Below are 19,885 nucleotides of genomic sequence, written 5' to 3'. Positions count from 1 at the left end.
TGATGTCATGTGACATCAGCGGCTTACACTAGCAGGCTTCGACAGGCCTGTGTTCACATGGGGATGTTTAACGTTTTTCTGGGCGCACCCACTGTTTTTCTGGGCACTCCAATGCCACAGCTCGCCGAAGGCGGTCAAAACAGCGGGTCTTCACATGCATATTTTCACTGATATGCATGCACAGACACGCAAAGTGGGTCCCCAGACCGAAATCGGATTTTAAATCAGTAAACCTGATTCATCCCCTATGTGTGATATTATGGGCCTTATTCTAGTTCACTCTTTCTGACAAAATCCTTCTTAGATGGACAAAACCATGTGCACTGCACGTGGGGCAGATGTTACTTCAAAGTGAGATCTATATTGCAGTGTAAAAATAAAGCAGTCAGTATTTACCCTGCACAGAAACAAAATAACTCACCCAAATCTAACTCTCTCTGCACATTCACAGAGTGAACCAAAATAATAACTAGAATATGTGAGCCATGTGTTTCAATTCTATATAGAGAGAGAAAAAAAGATTTTGCCTGATTCTGTAGCACAGCATTTACGCATTTTACTCATCGTTTTAGGAAGAATGTGAAAATGAGCTTAGAGTTCAATTAAATAAATTTTATCATAACAATGAGACTTACTACAATGTCTTATTGTACTTTGGAAACTGTAAACTTGTAAAATCAAATTGTACATTTCCCAAAACATTCCATGTATACAGATATTTGTAGCAGCCTTGCTTGTTAGCCAGTCATGCAAAACAGGCTCCAAAAAAACTCTTTGGAATGCCATGCTGTCAATGATATGTGTTTGATTAAATAACTCAATATAACAGATGGCAATCATAGCCTAGCCATGAACCAGCAAGCAATGAGGGACACATTTTGAGTCCTAGGAAGTAGAGCGTAATACACTGAAGGCAACATTTCTACACAAATATTATTATTTTTACTGCTAATGATCAAAAACAATTTGAATTCTGATCCAAATAGTGTGCTTGTTGATCATTTTTCTTTGCGGAAAGCTGAAATAATTCAGCTATTAGGCCTTAAGCCATGGACTGTGAATTGGCTTTTATACACTACATTCTTATACTGTAGATGTTATTGCTTATTGGAAGTTTACCAATATTATTTCTGGTCTATCATTTTAAGATTCACAAATCTATTTTGCCATTAAGTTGGCTAGGTTTCATCTCTTATACTGTACTTATCTAATCTTATTTATATGTCTTGGATATGTATTGTGTTTTAGAATTGTTGCATTAAGTCACCATATAGTGTACATGGGATGCAGTCAATTTACCGGCGGTCGGAATCCCGGCCGTTCAAAATCCCGACGCTGGAATGCCAACCGCCGAAATCCCGACCGCCGAAATCCCGAAACTTTCTCCCTCCATGGGTGTCCACGACACCCATAGAGGGAGAATAAATTAGCGTGCCGAGCGTAGCGAGGCACCGCACCCACTGCGTGGCGAGCGCAGCTTGCCCGCAAGGGGGGGGGGGGCGATCCACGTCCCCCACCCTTGTCAGGATTTCGGCGGTCGGGATTTCGGCGGTCGGGATTCCAGCGTCGGGATTTTGAACGCCGGGATTCCGACCGCCGGGATTCCATACCGAATCTGTGTACATTCACTTTAACAAAGAACTGGCGGCTTATGCAGAGTGTATGAACTGGGTGATTTTGGTTTATGCATGACCACAGATAGAACATGCTCATATGCAAGCATGTGATACTTGTAATGTCCTGAAGAATGGAAACGCAAAATGGGGGAAGGCATAGAGTGGTCTGATGTAAGCCAGGTATAGTAAGGGAAGTTTTTATTACCAAAGCTGCACTAATTTATTCAGGTGCATGAAGGTCTGAATTAGTACAAGAAACAATTATAATAATAAACAGTTTTTAATAATAAAATATGATTTTATATTTGTCTCACAATAAGTATAAGAATACTATACATTCAATATTTAGTGGGCACTGTATTAAAAATAGATAAATTATGAGCATATCATATACATTAAAAATAAAAAATGATAAAAAAAGAAAAAAAAAGGACTAGACCATGAATCAATTGATTTGCCTTATTTAAGACAATTTCTAGGTCTTGATTTGTAAATATGTATGACCCAAAGATTGGATAAATATCTTCCACTCTATGTATTTTAAGAGTGTCCTGAACAAGATAGACAGGTAGCCCAAAGTTCCGTTAATAGTTGTAACAAATGGTAAATTGGTTATCTCCACTGATAAAGTCTGTTACTCACACGTTCCAATATTCGATACAAGTTGGTACAAGTTGATGCAGTGATAATTAAACAATTAAACAATTTAATTAGCGCCGATCTTTGAGGGCAACCTAAAAAAAAAAAATAGTAAGGGAAGTGTTCACACGTATACAGCTGATGCACACCAAGTATTGCATATGATATACATGCAGAAGTTGCCCACTTTTAATTTGGAGGGCAAGTGCAATCAAGTGACCACTGGCTTTTCTGCCAGCCCTCCTGTATACAATATCTCCATGCTGTCTCATTGGGGTTTATTCTAGTTCATTCTTTCTGACAAAATCCTTCTTAGATGGACAAAACCATGTGCACTGCAGGGGGGCAGATGTAACATGTGCAGAGAGAATTAGATTTGGGTGAGTTTTTTTGTTTCTGTGCAGGGAAAATACTGACTGTTTATTTTACACTGCAATATAGATCTCACTTTGAAGAAAAATCCCACCCAAATCTAATTCTCTCTGCACAAGTTACATCTGCCCCACCTGCAGTGCACATGGTTTTGTCCATCTAAGAAGGATTTTGTCAGAAAGAATGAACTAGAATAACCCCCATTGAGACCTACCTGCATATACCATTGATTGCCCCTCAATGGCTGGTTCTCATTACACTGTCCATTACTCTCTCTCACTGCCAGTTCTTTCCATAAAACATTGAGCGCATCACAGCATCATCATTACACATCATTACTCATTCACCCTCCACAGCTAAATCACTGACCCGCCACAGCACTCACTGTCAACTCAGAGAACTCACTGCCTCCTCACATCACTTCCCCCCTTCAAGGTAAATTTACAGCACTCCACTTCTCCTTCACTGTCCAGCTCAAGACACCCCTGAACACCTTCAATGTCCATCTCACAGCCCTCCCAATGACCACATTCACTGTCCACCTCAAATCACCCCCTGGCCCCTTCACTGTCCACCTCAAATCCCCCCCCTGGCCCCTTCCTTGTCCACCTCAAATCACCCTTCTGGCCCTTCACTGTCCACCTAAAGGCACCCCTCAGCTCATCCAATGTCCATCGCCAAGCTCTCCCACTGGCCCCTTATTTTTTCCACCTCAAAGCATTCATTGCACTTTCACCACTTCAATAATCATCTCACAGCACTACCCCAGCCCCTCCAATGTCCACCTCACAGCACTCATGCACACACCACAGCACTCCCACCAAAACACCTTTAATCTCCACCTCATAGTCTTCTTCCCTCCCCCCAAGAACCTGTAATGCCTACTGTACTGCATGCCATCTCCCTCTGAGAATCTGGAATGCCTGTCCCCATTATTTATTTATTAACAGTTATTTACAGTATATAGCACACACGTATATGCTCATACTCCATTATACCCACACATTACCGCTTCCTCTCAACACCTTCAATGTCAATCCCACATTATACACCCACACATTATAACTTCCTCCCAGCACCTTCAATGCCCATCGCACATTAAACCCACACATCACTCTTTCCTATCAGCACATTTATTGCCTGTCCCACATTATACCCACACATCACCCAACCTCTCAGCAACACCCCACAGTATTTTAATAGACCACCCCCAGTGCTCCTTCCTCCCAACAGCACCTTCAATATCCCCCCCCCCCCCCCGGCATAGCCAGAACCAGCAAACTTACCATTTCTCATATTGGTCACGTTGTTACTTATTCTTGTAGTCAACTAACTAACTAACAAACTAACTACTTGATTGAAGGAAACTTTCCCTTCCATGCACTGACAGGTAGTGAAACTGTCACATGTAAGACAAATAAATAATTGCCCTATAAAAAGAACTTGAAGACTAAATAACAGACTGTGGGCCTTATTCTAGTTCACTGTTAGAGACAAATTCCTTATCAGATGGACAAAACCATGTGCACTGCAGGTGGGGCAGATGTAACATGTGCAGAGAGAGTTAGATTTGGGTGGGGTTTTTCTTCAAAGTGAGATCTATATTGCAGTGTAAAAATAAAGCAGCCAGTATTTTCCCTGCACAGAAACAAAATAACTCACCCAAATCTGATTATATCTGCACCCGTTACATCTGCCCCCCCCCCCCCCTGCAGTGCACATGGTTTTGTCCATCTGAGAAGGAATTTGCCTCTAAGAGTGAACTAGAATAAGGCCCAGTGTGTGTGTTCACAAATTCCTGAGGAGAGTCTAGAGGTAGCCACGTTAGCTATTTGTGAGACTAATATATCTGACACTTGTAGAGAAGCATCCTTACACCATATCTGCAGTCTCTATGTGTGGATGGGCAGTAGAAGCAAAGATGGTGACATAGGAATTAAGTACAGATGGAGCCACTGCCATCTATCTCTATAATTGGATTACGTTAGTAATTGGATTACTCTGCTAATCCCCTACTCTATTGTTCTATGTATTGTATTGCAGTTGAGAACAATAGGATAGCCATGGCTAGCCATCCTGAGCCATGGCCTAAGGAAGATAGATGAGATGAGCTCCTACTGTATGCTACAATAGAAGTGCATCAGGGTGAGGGGGCTATATGTATATCTGACTCTAATGAGGATATTGATGATGATGATGAGGAGAATGTTGATGATGAGGATGTTTTTTGTGTTAATGTAAGTCAGCCACCAGGGGCAGCAGTTCTTGTCTGAGATAAAAATAAGCCATTATTATGCCTTTCTTTATAGGCTGTATTTTTGGGGGAATCGGTAACAGTCTTTTTTGTTTAAATATTGGTTATTCCTTTCATACTAGTTTGCAACACATTAACAGGAATAACTGATGTATGGTGTTTAGTTAAGCCAGGTAACCTTTCAACAATATTGGTGAACATTAGTGTGAGCTGCAAGGTGGTCAAAATTGACTGGATATTACTGGGAATTATTGTTATTAAGGTTAATAATACTAAATCAACAGAAATGATTTCATTTTAGCTGTTTTGAGTGCAGCATTGAGTGGGGGTAATTCATTTCCATGACAAAACACTGAAAGTTAGCCCTACTCCAGGATAATGCCTTTTGTGAGACCTGCATGCCATTACTTTTATACAGTGCTATACGCAAGGCATGTAAGAGCCGCAGGCCCACCACGTTTTTGGAGTGAGGAAAGTGCTGGTGGTTATCCAGTTCTGGGGGGGGGGTGCTGTCCGTGGCTGCTGCTAACCTGCCCCAGGGGGGATTACTCTTGGCGGCTACCGCCGCTAACCTGTGCCGGGAGGGGGGGGGATGCTAGTAGTGTGAGGGAGATTATCCTTCACTGGCCGGCTGGGATGGTTAATGTCCAGGCTGCTACATGTTTCCTGCTCCTCGCAGAGGGTGGCAGCTTCTTTCCTGCTGCTTCTCCACTGGAACTCTGTGTTCATTTTCGGAACCATAGCATTGACCTAATTAATGTATTGCCCCATAGTTGTGCCCTAGCTTGTTTTATGAACCATAGTAGTGCCCTAGTTCACATTATGTAACATTGTTGGGATGCCAGTAGACATTATGCCACATAGTATTACCAATTAATTTTATGACATAGTGTCCCCAGCTCAAATGATGTCACATTACAGTGCTCCAGTTCAGATTATGGCACTGCATAGGACCTCATGTTTATGTTGTTCCACAGTAACATGGCCTGATTAAAGTTTCCAGATGCCCCTTGTAATGCTGGTAAACACATGTCTATGGGCACTCGGGGACTCACCATTCATACTGCCCCTGTGCATACTGTATAATGAAGGTTATACAACTGGCATGTATGTTCTAATGCTTGTGGCGTGTGAAGAATACTTTGCTTCAGGCTGCCAAGCTTACGTTGTCGAACATTGTACATAAAGTAATGGTTCCACCTTAAGAACTTTGCCGCCACAGTACATCGGGATGGTGCTATTCAATTCTAACTCTATGTCCACTTGGGTAGTACAGAATGATCCAAGTGGAACAGCCAAAAAATCCCCCCAAAAAATCCTGTCGACCTTGAGTCTGCCGCCAGTGTCTAACTAGCATTACTGCCGCTCTAGTGGCCACCGATTATCTTTATGTGTCTAACTAAGCCAGGTCGACTAAGGGTGGTCGGCTATACCCTGGTCGATCTAAACCCTGTCGATGTGCTATACCACAACCCTCACCGCCACCCACCCACCGCCAACACTAAACCTCCCCCCATAGTAAAGAATATTCACGAGGCAAGCAGGTGCACCAGGGGAGAGCTGTTCTGGATAAAAGTGGCAATGTCTTCTAGAAGCTTAATTGATAACCCCTGGTGCTTCATCCCCTACACTTGTTAGTGGGAGGCACCGCTTATGGTAAATGATTCACATTGCAGTGCCCCCCCCAAATACTACTATAGCATCACTAAACACACTTCTCACTGTAAATGGGGACTATGTAAAAACCGGACCCGGACTAAACACCAGACCGCCGGACCGTACATCAAAATCTGCAGTCCAGAGCTTGTGGTGTCCGGTCCGGGGGGGGGGTGTCCCGTCCAGGGGGTGTCTTGTCCGGGGCGGTCCCTGTGATAGCTATAATCAGGGACATGGAGAAGGGGAGATTACAGCCTCCCCGTGTGGTCTGGCCAGTCCGGTTTTTACTACTTGCCCAGACAATACAGGGAGGCTTTATTCTCCCCTTCCTCCTCTCCCTGGTGACAGGTGTCACAGGCAGCCCCCCCGGACAGGACACCCCCGGACAGGACACCCCCCAGACCGGCCACTACAATCTCAGTACTGCAGATTTTGGTGTCCAGTCCGGCGGTCCAGGGGTATTGTCCTGTTCCGGTTTTTACCCATACCCCTGTAAATGTAATGTCGCCAAACTTGTGCTTGGCAACGATCAGACCCAATTATTTGCATGGGAAATCCAGGTAAGTGGTATACAACTACAGCAAAAGGCCCCTGAAACCACTAGATCTATAGAAATGCATTACAACGTTTGCCAAGCTACTTTAGATCCTGTTATTTTGTGTGTGTTTTTTACACAAATACTACTTATTTTTTTCCCCATGTGAGACCCCAGGCCCGTGATGTAGGTTTATTATATTTTGTATTAGGAGCCTGCTGAAGTGTAGATAATATAAATCAACAAATAAAATATAAAAAAATAACTAATTATATGAGTGCGGAAAATACATCCGTATTAAAGCTCTTACTGGCAGCTTTTATTTTTTTAGGCATTAAGTCCTTAGTGTAATTTAAACATGATAATATTTTAGTACAATCACTGGCTCACGTGACAATTGCATGTGCACATTTATTTTATTTCTGCATTGCTTTGTAATCAGTAAAACACTCACATGTTTCGGTATCAATGCTCAATATACTGTATTAGAACTAAGTTTAGTGACTGAGCTAATGTTTTACATCTCGCACTGAGACCTAATGCCCTTTATATTACAATTCAGTCTATAAAGCAATTGTGTATAGCTTTAGAAATACAACAAAGGTGGCCTGTGGGCTAAGTGATTGAACTGTGTCACTTGAAACTTTGAAATCCATGTCTATAGTACACTGAGAATATTTATGTCTTCCTCAGACAAAAGTGTCCAGACACATGGGACAGTCTCTGCAGCTTTATTACAGGGCCCTTCTGTATTTATGCAGTGGAAGCAGGTGGTGGGGGGTTGTTTGGACGAGGTTACTGAGCTCCTCCTCCTTCTACCCCAGCAGCAGCAGCAGCAACCTGATACACGTCAGCCTGAATTGTATGCATGCATTTTGCTGCCGCACCATGAGGAAGAGAGTGCAAAAGCTATGCCAGGAGCAGCGTGTGCCACTCTGATTCCCAGACATGACCCTCCTAGCTCATCACTTGCTTGCTTTCTGTAGAGGCAACATGGGCTAAGTGTCAGTTCGCTCTGCAGCCTTTGTTCTTGCCTGTGCATTCTGCTTTAACACAGAACTAGGGAGGAATGAGCTCACAGACTGTCTGTTTTATTTTTAACGTTACTCCTGATTATCTGGACTGTGACTTCGGCTGGAGAGTGACATCATCTGATTTGAGGATGCCTTACTGAGGACCCTGTGGAAGAAACCGAAATGATGCTGCTGTGTTCTCCGGCTTCTCTCTGCATCTGCTCTATCCACAGACGTTTCCAATGGGCCTGACTAGCAGGAGCTGTCCAAGGTGCTGGAATGCTCACTGCTCCCTGTGGTGGAAGAGGACGGATTGCAAAGCTAAAGAAGAGACTGACCACAGTTTATTTGGGGAGAAGGTAGGCACTTTCTTTGTTCCACTATCCCTGATTCATCTGCACTACAAAAGCATCAACAGAGAGCAGCAGCAGCCTGAGAGGGAGAGGGAGTGCAAGTCTGCCGGCTTTCACAGGGGAGGGAGGACACCATGAGCCAGGAATGAGACGCATCATTTACTGAGGAATAAGCCATTGCCAATAGATTGCGATTTTGTTTCCTATTTTCTATCTATTTTTGCCTCCTCGGAGTTTATTCCAATGAGGCACCCCGGACGGCTGAGTATGACTGCATTGGATGGTGCTGTAATCTTCTGTGTAGTAAAGTGGAGAGGCAGTATCAAGGCTCTTCTCTCCTGGACCACAGTCCAGGATAATATTGGCACCCACCCATTATCTATGCGCTCATAGGGTTGCATCCGAATTTAAAGAGGAAACATTTCATTGTATGTCAAGCTCTCCACCAACACTGTAGCCAACTTTAAAGGCCAAAGCCTTTATTGAGAAGGTTAATAGGATACCATCATCTAAGGATGCAGAATTGGACACTGTGGACTACTTCATGGTAAAATGCACTTTAGCTGAAGACAGTACACATTAAAGTCTGCTGTATGGTGCTGAAATATCCTTTCAGATTGCACTGAGACCAGCCCTGAGGAAGGGCTTCTGGTGATAAAAAGTCACATTTGGTTATTATACTGCTCGACTAGACCATTGTTGTTTTCGGTATGTATACTAATTATGTTTATAAAAGTATAATATCTGTCCCTGAAGATACACTTTACCTATCTATATACCACAGTACATCACTTTTATGGAGATACATAACAATTTTCTTGATATTAGAAGTCTAAATGTATTTAGTACTTAAATGTCTTTGTCATTTTGCCCTTTGCATTTGTTCTTATAAACACTTTATGTTACAGTCATGTTATATCACTTTTCTGTGCTTGTTTGAGAATAGCAGTTTTTCATTCACCTTTTCTATAGAGACATATCCTCTTCCCTCACACTACCTTTTGCCAGCTGGTAAGTTGTTTTGCTTTAGGATATAATGAATAATGGATGAAGGGAACATATGTGATCATTTTAGCCCACTATGGATCAGTTTGGAATTTCTGGAAGAAGAAAAAAAAAACAGTATTGAAGTGAACGATGCAACTTGTGCAGTAGATTCTTATTTTCATAAATAAGGTTTATAATGCTTAGTATGGCTGTGATCATAAAGATACTGTACATTAGGTCATGGGTGAATTGTTTTCTTGTTTCATTTATTCATGTTGCACTTCTGGCAAATGTGCAGTACTGTTCAGTACTGTGCAGGAAATCATGGTATTTGCAAGGGATTACTTCATGTTGCACTTCTAGCAAATGTGCAGTACTGTGCAGGAAATCATGGTATTTGCAAGGGATTATGCCTGGCATGGAACTGCTCGTGTTTATGTGTCAGCAAAAGGCATAAACACAACACAAGTCACATTGCCTGTGCTTATTGCGTGTGTGTGCTGCAGTTACACAGGGCATGTGTAGTTTTAGGTGCTACATACATAAACTACAGTATAGTGTAGTCAACTAGATAAAGTGTTAACAGTTGTTTCTATATGTGTGTATTTTGTAATAATTTATTTTGACTTTTGCATAAGATGCTTTTTGAACATTTACAGTAGCTTATGCAGTAAATGGTTGGAAAAGTGAGCTGACATTGAAGATTTCTTACATCATACAATTTCTGTGTCAGAACACAAAGTAGGGAAGTCACCAAGCTTGCCTATTTCGCAGCCCTGTTAGCTTATATAAATACTAGTAACCCGGTTGCAGCATATGCTTCGAAAACTAGTCTGCTTCCTTGTGATTGCCTCTGTGTTTGTGCATGTGTGAGAGACAAAGAGATGCAGTTTCACATGCTGCCAACAGATGGCAGTGTTTCGGAGACACACAAACAGGTACTAGACATATATATATATATATATATATATATAGATGCAGGGGAGGTCTGGCACTCCAATGCCAACAGGTAATGGCTGAGGTATGCTTGCCCGGGTGCTCACATGGGGGTCACAGCGTACTCCAATATAGTAATGGAAGAATGTGTCACTCCAGGGGCTTCACCAAAAATAAGTTTATTGGCGCATGTCTTGACATGCGCCAATAAACTTCTTTTTGGTGAAGCCCCTGGAGTGACACATTCTTCCATTACTATATATATTTATATATATCTTGGACACACAGATGGAATCTTGTTTTGTCACTGCTGCTGGTCTGACTTTTGCACATCCGCTTATCATCTAGACTAGAGTCTCGACTGTTGGAAATCCTGTTCCACAGATACAATAGTAAATGCATGACCTCATTAAGAGCAAAACATGTACTGTGCATTAAACTGGCTATAATACTGTATGTCTAAATTAAACTAAAACTTTACAACATGCAGTATCATAAAGTAGGGAATGGCAGTCAAGTTTCAATGTTATAGTCTGTACTGTGTATAGAGCAGGTGTTATGGAAATATTAGGAAAATTAGCTCCAACTGACTATCCACAAAAGATGTGCACAAGAGATCATGTTGAAAACTGTCCGGTTACATGATGTTTAATAATGAAAAAAGTACATCAAGCACTTATGAAGAAATGCATAAGAGGTGAAAGTAGCATCTCCCCCAATTATGGAACTTGTTAATTCATCTAGTGTGAGACTGTATTGTTTTAGATTTTTTGACACAAACTCATTGCCATTTAGTCTTTATTTCTCAGCTTCAGAGCAGCAATATACAGGTATAACTTTCTAGGTCTGAAACATTTATCTGTTTATTTCAGGGTTGCCGACCCTCCCGGAATTTGCGGGAGTCTCCTGAAAATCGGGTCCTTCCTCCCGGCCCCCGGAAGGGTGGGCAACCCTCCCGGAATCAGGGGGACCCCCACTGAGCCCCCCCGATCGCGGCATTTATATGCCGCAATCCGTGGGTCTCAGGGGAGGGGGCGGAGCTAAAACGGCACAATTGTGTCATTTTAGCCCCACCCCCTCCATGGATATCAGTTATTTCGGCTATTTGCCGTAATGGGGGCGGGGCTTAATGACATCACCGTTAAGCCCCGCCCCCAAAACTTGTAGCGCAAGCGGCAACCCTGGTTTATTTACAGTTTCTTATATAGTGTAGTATATTCCATTGTGCTTTACAATTGTAATTAGTGATAAAACAAATTGGGTAGTAACAAACCAACAAAGGTAGCAGAGGTAGGAGGGCCCTGCTCGCAAGATTACACTCTATAGGGAAAAACATCATTAATCATCACACAAAGGGTGAAATTTAATAGGATGAGAGATTCAGAAAGTGAGAGTTTTGGTAAGAAATCTCCAGTAAAGCTCTGATTTAAGTGCATTAGTATCCCAGGAATGAGGATCTGAAAAGCCAGATTGCCGACAATGGCATCCCGGTGTTCAAAACCCAGTGAGTGTTTTAACCATACCCCAAACCAGGTATGGATCAATGGACCCATATTAGTTTGAACGGCCATATGTCAACCCCATATGACATTAACATGGCTGAAAGGATCAAAAGGCCGATATGATCATTAAGTTAATCTGTTAAAGGTCAAATGGGTGTATGGACAACAGGTACAAAAGGTCAAGAGGACAAAAAATTCAGCATGAAACTGGTTGACACTTTTTTAATTTTATTTTTTTATTTATTTTTACACTGTGACACCCCAATAAGTGTATCACTTTGCTCGCTACACTTGATAGTCCATGTGGATTTTAAAGTATGAAGAAGGTAAAAAAAAGTGCAACAAAAAAAATGTATCAACCATGTGTCAACTTTTTTTACAGCTCAACTTTAGATACAGTCAACTTTTTACCTGTCAACTGAATGACCATGCTGACTTTTTGTACCTGTTCCCCTATTGTGTGTCGCCAATATGATGTCAACCTAATGACTATGGAGCTAATTTGGGTCCATACAGAGACTGAAGATGGGCCTCCTTTTTTCATAATATACCACTGCTTAAACCGAACCCTAACTCCAGTACATACCATTGGGATTTTAAACATAGAAGTACACATAGGCTTTAAAAATGACACAATCACTGGCAGTTATGTCAATTACAGTATTTCATGCTTGAATTTATCTGGAATCTTTGCTATTCTACTGTAACTGATCAAATCAACTCATGTTGATAAAGAACAATAATTTGGTTGTCCCCATATGTTGCAGTGCCAGTCACACCTGAAAAGGAAAAGATTGCCAGATTAGATTTACATATGTTATTTGATTATTACTTATAGGTGACAAGTAGTCAAGTTCTAAGGATCTGTCATAATTATATGAAGTATAATTTTCTTCAATAATTCAGGACACTGAGTATGTTTTCAGCACAGTTGCTGCAGCAGATTTTAAGTTGAAAACAAGTATTTTTACTCCTTACTAAAACCATGCTGCTCTGCAGGTTTGGCAGATGTAATGTGCAGAGAGATTTAGATGTGAGAGGGGAGTATCCAAACTCAAATATAAATATAAATTTCAGTGTAATAATAAAGCTGCTTAATAGTTGCGTGCATACTACTCTCACTGAATGGTTGGGAACTTGTCAAATCAGGGCAAGTCTCCAGGATTCTGCCACTATATGCCACCCAGCCACCAATTTACAAAGTGAAGTAGGCAATCCAGGTGGCAGATGATGCCCCCCGCTGTGCAATGCCTGTAATCTCAGCATTGTATAGCAGAGGAGTGGCTACGATGATGTGCCCGTGAATGTCACACCTATAGTGCTGTGTCAAGTTGGTCACACCCCACCATGCTCCCTATGCTGCTTCATGTCCACCTGCACCAACCCCTGCTGTGCTGAGCTGGCTGCCTTATCATGGAGGGATAGCCAGAATGTCGGCAACTCTGCATGTGAAAATAAATACATAGTTTGTGTACGTATACAGATACAGCTGTAGCCACGCTCCTCTTACCGGCAGCATGGATATATTATATCGCACACACTCCCAGGTGTGACTTGGTACACCACCCATTCATTGTTATGGCCATGCCCAGGCATATGCACACCCATCATAGATGCTCGTACACATGCCATGCCATCTTTGCCAAGAATAAGATGCTCAGTGGCAAAGATGAGCATTGTCACATCTGTACTTGCTCTTTTTTGCTTTACTCTAGGGATGGCTCTCAGCGCCTCATACATTTATGGTTGCCTTCGATGGATGTTTTAGCTGGGACAATCGATGGTTACAAACTTTCTAATCATGTACCATCAGCTATAGAGTGAAACGGGCCACCGCCATTCTAGCACAGTGCATGTCAGGGGCGGATTGGCCCACCGGGAAACCGGGCCACTTCCCGGTGGGCCGCACCATAAAACATTAGAATTGGGCCGGCCACTCTCCCCTCTGGCTGGCTGCGGACCGCAGTCTCAGCGGTTAGCGGCCGCGGCTGTGTGTTTGCCCTAGCCCAAGATGGCGGCGGGAGAGCTGCTGCGCATGCGTGGGCGTGCAGCTCCTCCCATGCTCCTTTGCGGAGCTCGTGAGTGACGGCTCACGGCTCCGCCCACTGTTCCCCGTACACTGCTCCTGTCCCAGCTCCGAGCGGATGTGTGAGAGGGTGCCGGGCGGTAGCAAAGCAGGGAGGTACTGCCCTGCATCCCGATTCCCTGCTGGTCTATACCATTACTGCCAGCAGCCACTGCCTGTGCCTGACAGCGGTGCTGGCAGCATGGGATGTTTTATGTCCCTTCTGCCTCTCCCCACTCCTGCTTTTGTCGGTCAGCGATAGCATCGCGCGCGCCCCCCCTCCCCCTCCCCCTCCCCTCCCCTGTGAGTATAGAGAGCAGTCTCTGCTCTGCAGTCTGCACCACAACTATCTCCCCTCTGCTACCCCCTCCCCTATAGCAGCAGCCCGGATGGAAGTGACTCCTCTCGATGCTCCACTACTGAGCATGGTGCACATGTGCACTCACTGGAGGAGCCCAAAGGCATGGAGAGAGGAGCCAGCCCTACAACCAGCCACACCAGCACAGAGTCAGGTATGTGATGTGTGCTGGGAGGGGTGTTAATGTGTGCTGGGGAGGGCATTGTAATTGTGCTGGGGGGATGCCATGTAAAATGTGTACTTGGAGGTCGACAATGTAATGTGTACTGGAAAGGGGGGCATTGTAATGTGGGCTGGGCAGGGGGGGGTGGGGTGCGGTGTTAGCGGCTGTAGTTTAGTGTGTGAGGAAAGTGGGGTGCAGTGTAGCGGTGGTAGCATATTGTGTGTAAGATAGGGTAGCGACTATAGTGTAGTGTGTGCGGGAAGTGGGGTGCAGTGTAGTGGTGGTAGTGTTGTGTATAAAGTAGGGTAGCAGCTGTAGTGCGAGGAGTGGGGTGCGTATATGGTAGGGTAGCGGAGGTGGTTTAGTGTGTGCACGGAGTGGGGTGCAGAGTAGCGGTGGTAGTGTAGTGTGTGTAAAGTAGGGTAGCAGTGTACTGGTGGTAGTGACATGCGTATAAGGTAGGGTCGCTGTGGTAGTGTAGTTTGTGCGTGGAGTGGGGTGCAATGTAGCAGCGGTAGCGCAGTGTGTGTAGGGTAACAGCGGTAGTGTAGTGAGTGTGATGCAGGGTCACAGCAGTAAAGTAGTGAGTGCGGGGGGTTGCAAGGTAGCGACGGTAGTGTAATGTGTGTGGCAAAGGGGTGCAGGGTACTGGTAGTAGTAGTGCCGGGTAGCAATGGTTTTGTAGTGTGTGTGTGTGTGGGGTGCAGGGTAGCAATCATGTAGTTTGTGGCATAGGGGGTGCAGGGAAGCGGCGGTAGTACAGTGTGTGCAAGGGGAGGTACAGGGTTGTGCCAATGTTGTTTGTAGGAGGGCGTAAAATGTATAGTTTGCTGGAGGGAGCCAAGCACCCTAGTACCGGCCCTGTGTGTGACGGTGCCTCCTATGAGTGGGTGTTGCTGCAGCACATCACGGTCTCCACCCCCTCAGTGCAGGATATCCCCATGACAGTTGCTGTCATGGGGCCCTAGCAGCGCCCCACTCTGATCATCACTGCATGCCGCAGAGCGGGGAGCCCAGTGAGTACCAGGAGATGCGGGGGTGCTCTGCACTGTGAGAATGCACCATATGCAGGGCAATGTGCTCTGCAACTTCTACTCACTGCTGCCCAGTGTCTGGTGCTTGTGTGCCCAGCAGATGGGCCTGGGAGACAGTAAGTACCAAACTTCCCCTCTTACTGCTCTGCACAGCTCTCACCAGGGGCTCTGTGCCCATTGCACCCACTGCCTGTGCCATCTACCCAGCCTCTCATATGCTGTGTGACTGACTTATTGGGGGGGGGTTGGTGGTGAGGGTATGATGCTACTACTGTCAGTGTACACTGTACTTCCCAAGCGGCAGAACCTACCAGCCCAGCTACATACTGGTGGCAAGCACTGTGCACGAGGTAATGACCGCTTATTTGCCCTACAGTATCAGAGTGTGTACGTCTGAAGGTATCCAGAGCGAAAGTGTGATGACATGAGATAAATCCGGTCCAGTGCATCTCCCTAAAAAGAAGGCTCTTTTCATCCACAGGAAGGCCAGGTTAGTAGCTAGTACACACCACCATGAAGCCGAACCTTATCCATATAGTAGATAGCGTAACTCTATCTACTATATACACACACACCTAGCGTAACCCTATCGATACACACACACCTAGCGTAACCCTATCGATACACACACACCTAGCGTTACCCTATCGATACACACACACCTAGCGTAACCCTATCGATACACACACACCTAGCGTAACCCTATCGATACACACACACCTAGCGTAACCCTATCGATACACACACACCTAGCGTAACCCTATCGATACACACACACCTAGCGTAACCCTATCGATACACACACACCTAGCCTAACCCTATCGATACACACACACCTAGCCTAACCCTATCGATACACACACACCTAGCCTAACCCTATCTATACACACACACCTAGCCTAACCCTATCTATACACACACACCTAGCCTAACCCTATCCATACACACACACACCTAGCCTAACCCTATCCATACACACACACCTAGCCTAACCCTATCCATACACACACACACACCTAGCCTAACCCTATTTATACACACACACCTAGCGTAACCCTATCTATACACACACACACACACACACACACCTAGCCTAACCCTATCTATACACACACACCTAGCCTAACCCTATCTATACACACACACCTAGCCTAACCCTATCTATACACACACACCTAGCCTAACCCTATCCATACACACACACACCTAGCCTAACCCTATCCATACACACACACACCTAGCCTAACCCTATCCATACACACACACACACCTAGCCTAACCCTATCCATACACACACACACACACACCTAGCCTAACCCTATCCATACACACACACACACCTAGCCTAACCCTATCCATACACACACACACACCTAGCCTAACCCTATCTATACACACACACCTAGCCTAAACCTATCTATACACAAACACACACGTAGTCCAGAGGCGGATTGGCCCACCGGGAAACCTGGCCGTTTCACGGTGGGCTGGACCAGATTTCACTCTGGCTGGGCCGCTTACCTTGGTTAGAAGCGGCCGCATGCCCAGCCTGGTCACAAACGGCAGCATTGCCCAAAACAAATTTGGCTGCCGCATATATTAAATGCACATATGGTGGCCATATTTGTTTTGGGCTATGCTGCACTGTGTGAGCAGCTGCGGCCGCTGGATGACGACGGAAACGTGGCGGTGGTGAGTAGTGGCCGCGCTTCCGTCGTCATCCGTTTTTTTGGGGGGCGGGCTTGACTGACTAGATTCGGCTGGATGCAGTTATTGCAGGGGGACTATTAAATTTTGGCTGCTACCATGTAGCGCTAGCACAAGTTCCATCTCTCCGTCTCCAGCACATTAGTAAGGGCCGTATACACATAAGTCTACACAATAATGACGCTCACACATTAAGCCTCACACCTCACTACATTAGTAATGTCCTTATACACAAAGCACAGTAATGTCCATTAGACATTATTCCAAAACTTATTTCTATTTAACTGGATTAGTCCTGACTATTGACTTGTGGTAGTGTCAAGCAGGCAGCAATGTGCAGGGGCAGTCTCCTGGACTCCAAAAACACACATGGGAAGAGAAGCTGCTGCAAATGGGCATGCACAAAAGCCCCCAGGTTTTTCGATAGAAAAAAAGGCCCTCTTGTTATGGTACATAATGTGTTCAAGGGAGGTGGCCCAGTTGGGAGACTCCCTGTTACCCCCCCTGTCTCTATCTCCCCAGCCCCACAGGCTGCAGAATAGACCCTGTACGCATGCGCCTATTCTGCAGCCTGAGGGGCTGGGGACATAGCCAGCAGCTCAGAGAGCCACTAGCCATGCCCCCACAGCGGCAAAAAATGGGGCGTGGCCTCATGGGAATAGACCACACCCCCATATTGATAGGACACGCCCACCTAAAAATCGGGCGCGCCTACGGCGCGCAGCAACCCCCCGGCCCCCCTTTAGGGCTGCTTGAAAACATTTCCCGGGCTGGTTTTAAATCCCAATCCGCCCCTGGTGCATGTATGGCTAAGAAAAGCCCTGTTATGGTTCTGTCTGATGGTATGTAGTCAGAAAGTCATTGATCATAATGTCTTCCTTAACAACATTGACAGCAAAAAGTCAACATTGATAACGTTGTCATGGTAACATAATTAATGTCGACACTTGCCATAATGCCAAAATAGGGTTGGGTTTAAGCTTAGGGATAGGGATAGAATAACACGAAAAAGACAGTGTTGACCTTTGAACCATGTCAACTTTACAGAAGTTGTCCACATGCTGAATGTTACCTGGCTTATGTTAACATTACGCTCACATTGCCATTTTCAATGTTAGCATTACAACCATGTCAGTATTCTCATGTTGACACAAATGAATGTCATCCGTTGTCATTATTGACAGAATATACTCCCACTGTTCTGGTCACTGGTCTGTGCTACTGCCATGTGTAACATATATTTACATTTTAAGACCACATACAGTAAAATTAATGATTAAACACATTGCATACAGTATATTCTGTATGTTACATTATACTTCAACATCAACACAATTTAACCTAAATAAAGTAGTGATGCTGTACATGAGAGCTAAAGTGGGTTGCAGGGTGTATGTGTGTGTGTGTGTGTGTGTGTGTGTGTGGTGTATATAGCTGCGAAAGCTAAAAACTAGAAACTACCACTACCAACAGGGTTTATTTATTTATTTATTTATTTATTAATAGTTTCTTATATAGCGCACACATATTCCGCAGCGCTTTACAGAAAATATTTGAACATTCACATCTGGGCCTGCCCCAGTGGAGCTTACAATCTATATTCCCTACCAAATGTACATGCACACACACACATTCTAGGGTTAATTAGTTGGGAGCCAATTATCCTACTATCCAATTTTTGGATTGTGATAGAATCCTGGAGTACCCAGAGGAAACCTAGGCAAGTACGGGGAGAATATACAAACTCTGCACAGTTAAGGCCATGGTGGAAATGAAAGCCATGACCTCAGCACTGTGATGCAGTAATGCTAACCATTACACCATTCATACCGCAACAGAAATACATTGCCCGATCCCTTATTGCCATAAACCTCCATTGAGCTAATACCAGTATTCCTTTATTACATTAGACAAGGGGACACATATACATACAGTATTTTAGAGAACATCCATAATGTTTTTTAATAATAGACCTGAACTTTCTCATAGTCAAATCTTTAATTTCCATTTAAATATAAATATCTGTCAAAAGGGAGCACTATGGCCCTTATTCAGATCTGATCAAAGTACAAATTTGTTCTTAAAATGGGCAAAACCATGTGCACTGCAGGTGAGGCAGATGTAACATGTGCAGAGAGAGGTAAATTTGGGAGGGGTGTGTTAAAACTGAAATCTAAATTGCAGTATAAAAATAATGCAGCCAGTATTTACCCTGCACAGAAACAAAATAACTTGCACAAATTTAATTATCTATGCACATGTTACATCTGCCCCACCTGAATTACACATGGTTTTGCCCATTTTTAAAACAAATTTGGACTGCGATCAGATCTGAATAAGGGCCTATATGTCCAATGTGTACACAAAACAGGTTAATGATTATTAGGTTACTGGGAGAAAACGGAAGTCACTTCATATTTGTTGTCAATGTAATCCTAGAACGCTGAGATTTAAAACATCATTGATTAATGATTCAGATCCTGTTTCAATAAATGTATTGTAGCACAGACCACAAGTACTACCCAGCATTCTCATAAACTTTGATCTTTACCACTAATGAAGTACGTGAACACACTTAACGTAAGTCTGAAGTTGATTATCTATCTGCTCCGTTGTTACATATTATATAGCACAGTGAACCTGGTTTATACTGTTTATGAAGCATTTAAGAATCTCATTTTAGCTAGTCCTCTCA

General features: G+C 44.0%; 1 protein-coding gene and 1 long non-coding RNA gene across 4 annotated transcripts in view; one reads left to right on the top strand and one right to left on the bottom strand.

Annotated features, from left to right (window-relative positions):
- Nucleotides 1-7,901: 7,901 nt before the first annotated feature.
- Nucleotides 7,902-19,885, top strand: part of NYAP2 (neuronal tyrosine-phosphorylated phosphoinositide-3-kinase adaptor 2) — a 155,252-nt gene continuing 143,268 nt past the window's right edge. Inside the window, exons 1-2 of one of the 2 annotated variants that reach the window (XM_083177975.1) lie at nucleotides 14,010-14,440; nucleotides 15,860-15,973. The gene's annotated coding sequence lies outside the window, so the exon portion shown is untranslated. Of the gene's footprint in view, nucleotides 9,147-14,009; nucleotides 14,441-15,859; nucleotides 15,974-19,885 lie in introns of those variants that run through there. The other variant, XM_083177974.1, reaches the window with a different exon arrangement.
- Nucleotides 9,305-13,839, bottom strand: LOC146064463 (uncharacterized). Of its 2 annotated transcripts, none has more exons than XR_014471812.1 (3): nucleotides 13,602-13,839; nucleotides 12,450-12,642; nucleotides 9,305-9,538 (listed from the first exon to the last, which is right to left on the bottom strand). It is a non-coding gene; the product is annotated as an uncharacterized LOC146064463 (long non-coding RNA). The 2 variants fall into 2 exon arrangements; XR_014471813.1 differs by having other exon boundaries at nucleotides 13,671-13,839.

This window comes from Crinia signifera, chromosome 3 (genome assembly GCF_055691185.1).
Source record: "Crinia signifera chromosome 3, ASM5569118v1, whole genome shotgun sequence".
In the NCBI taxonomy this organism is placed as follows: domain Eukaryota; kingdom Metazoa; phylum Chordata; class Amphibia; order Anura; family Myobatrachidae; genus Crinia; species Crinia signifera.
This window is presented reverse-complemented; position numbering and strand designations above follow the sequence as displayed.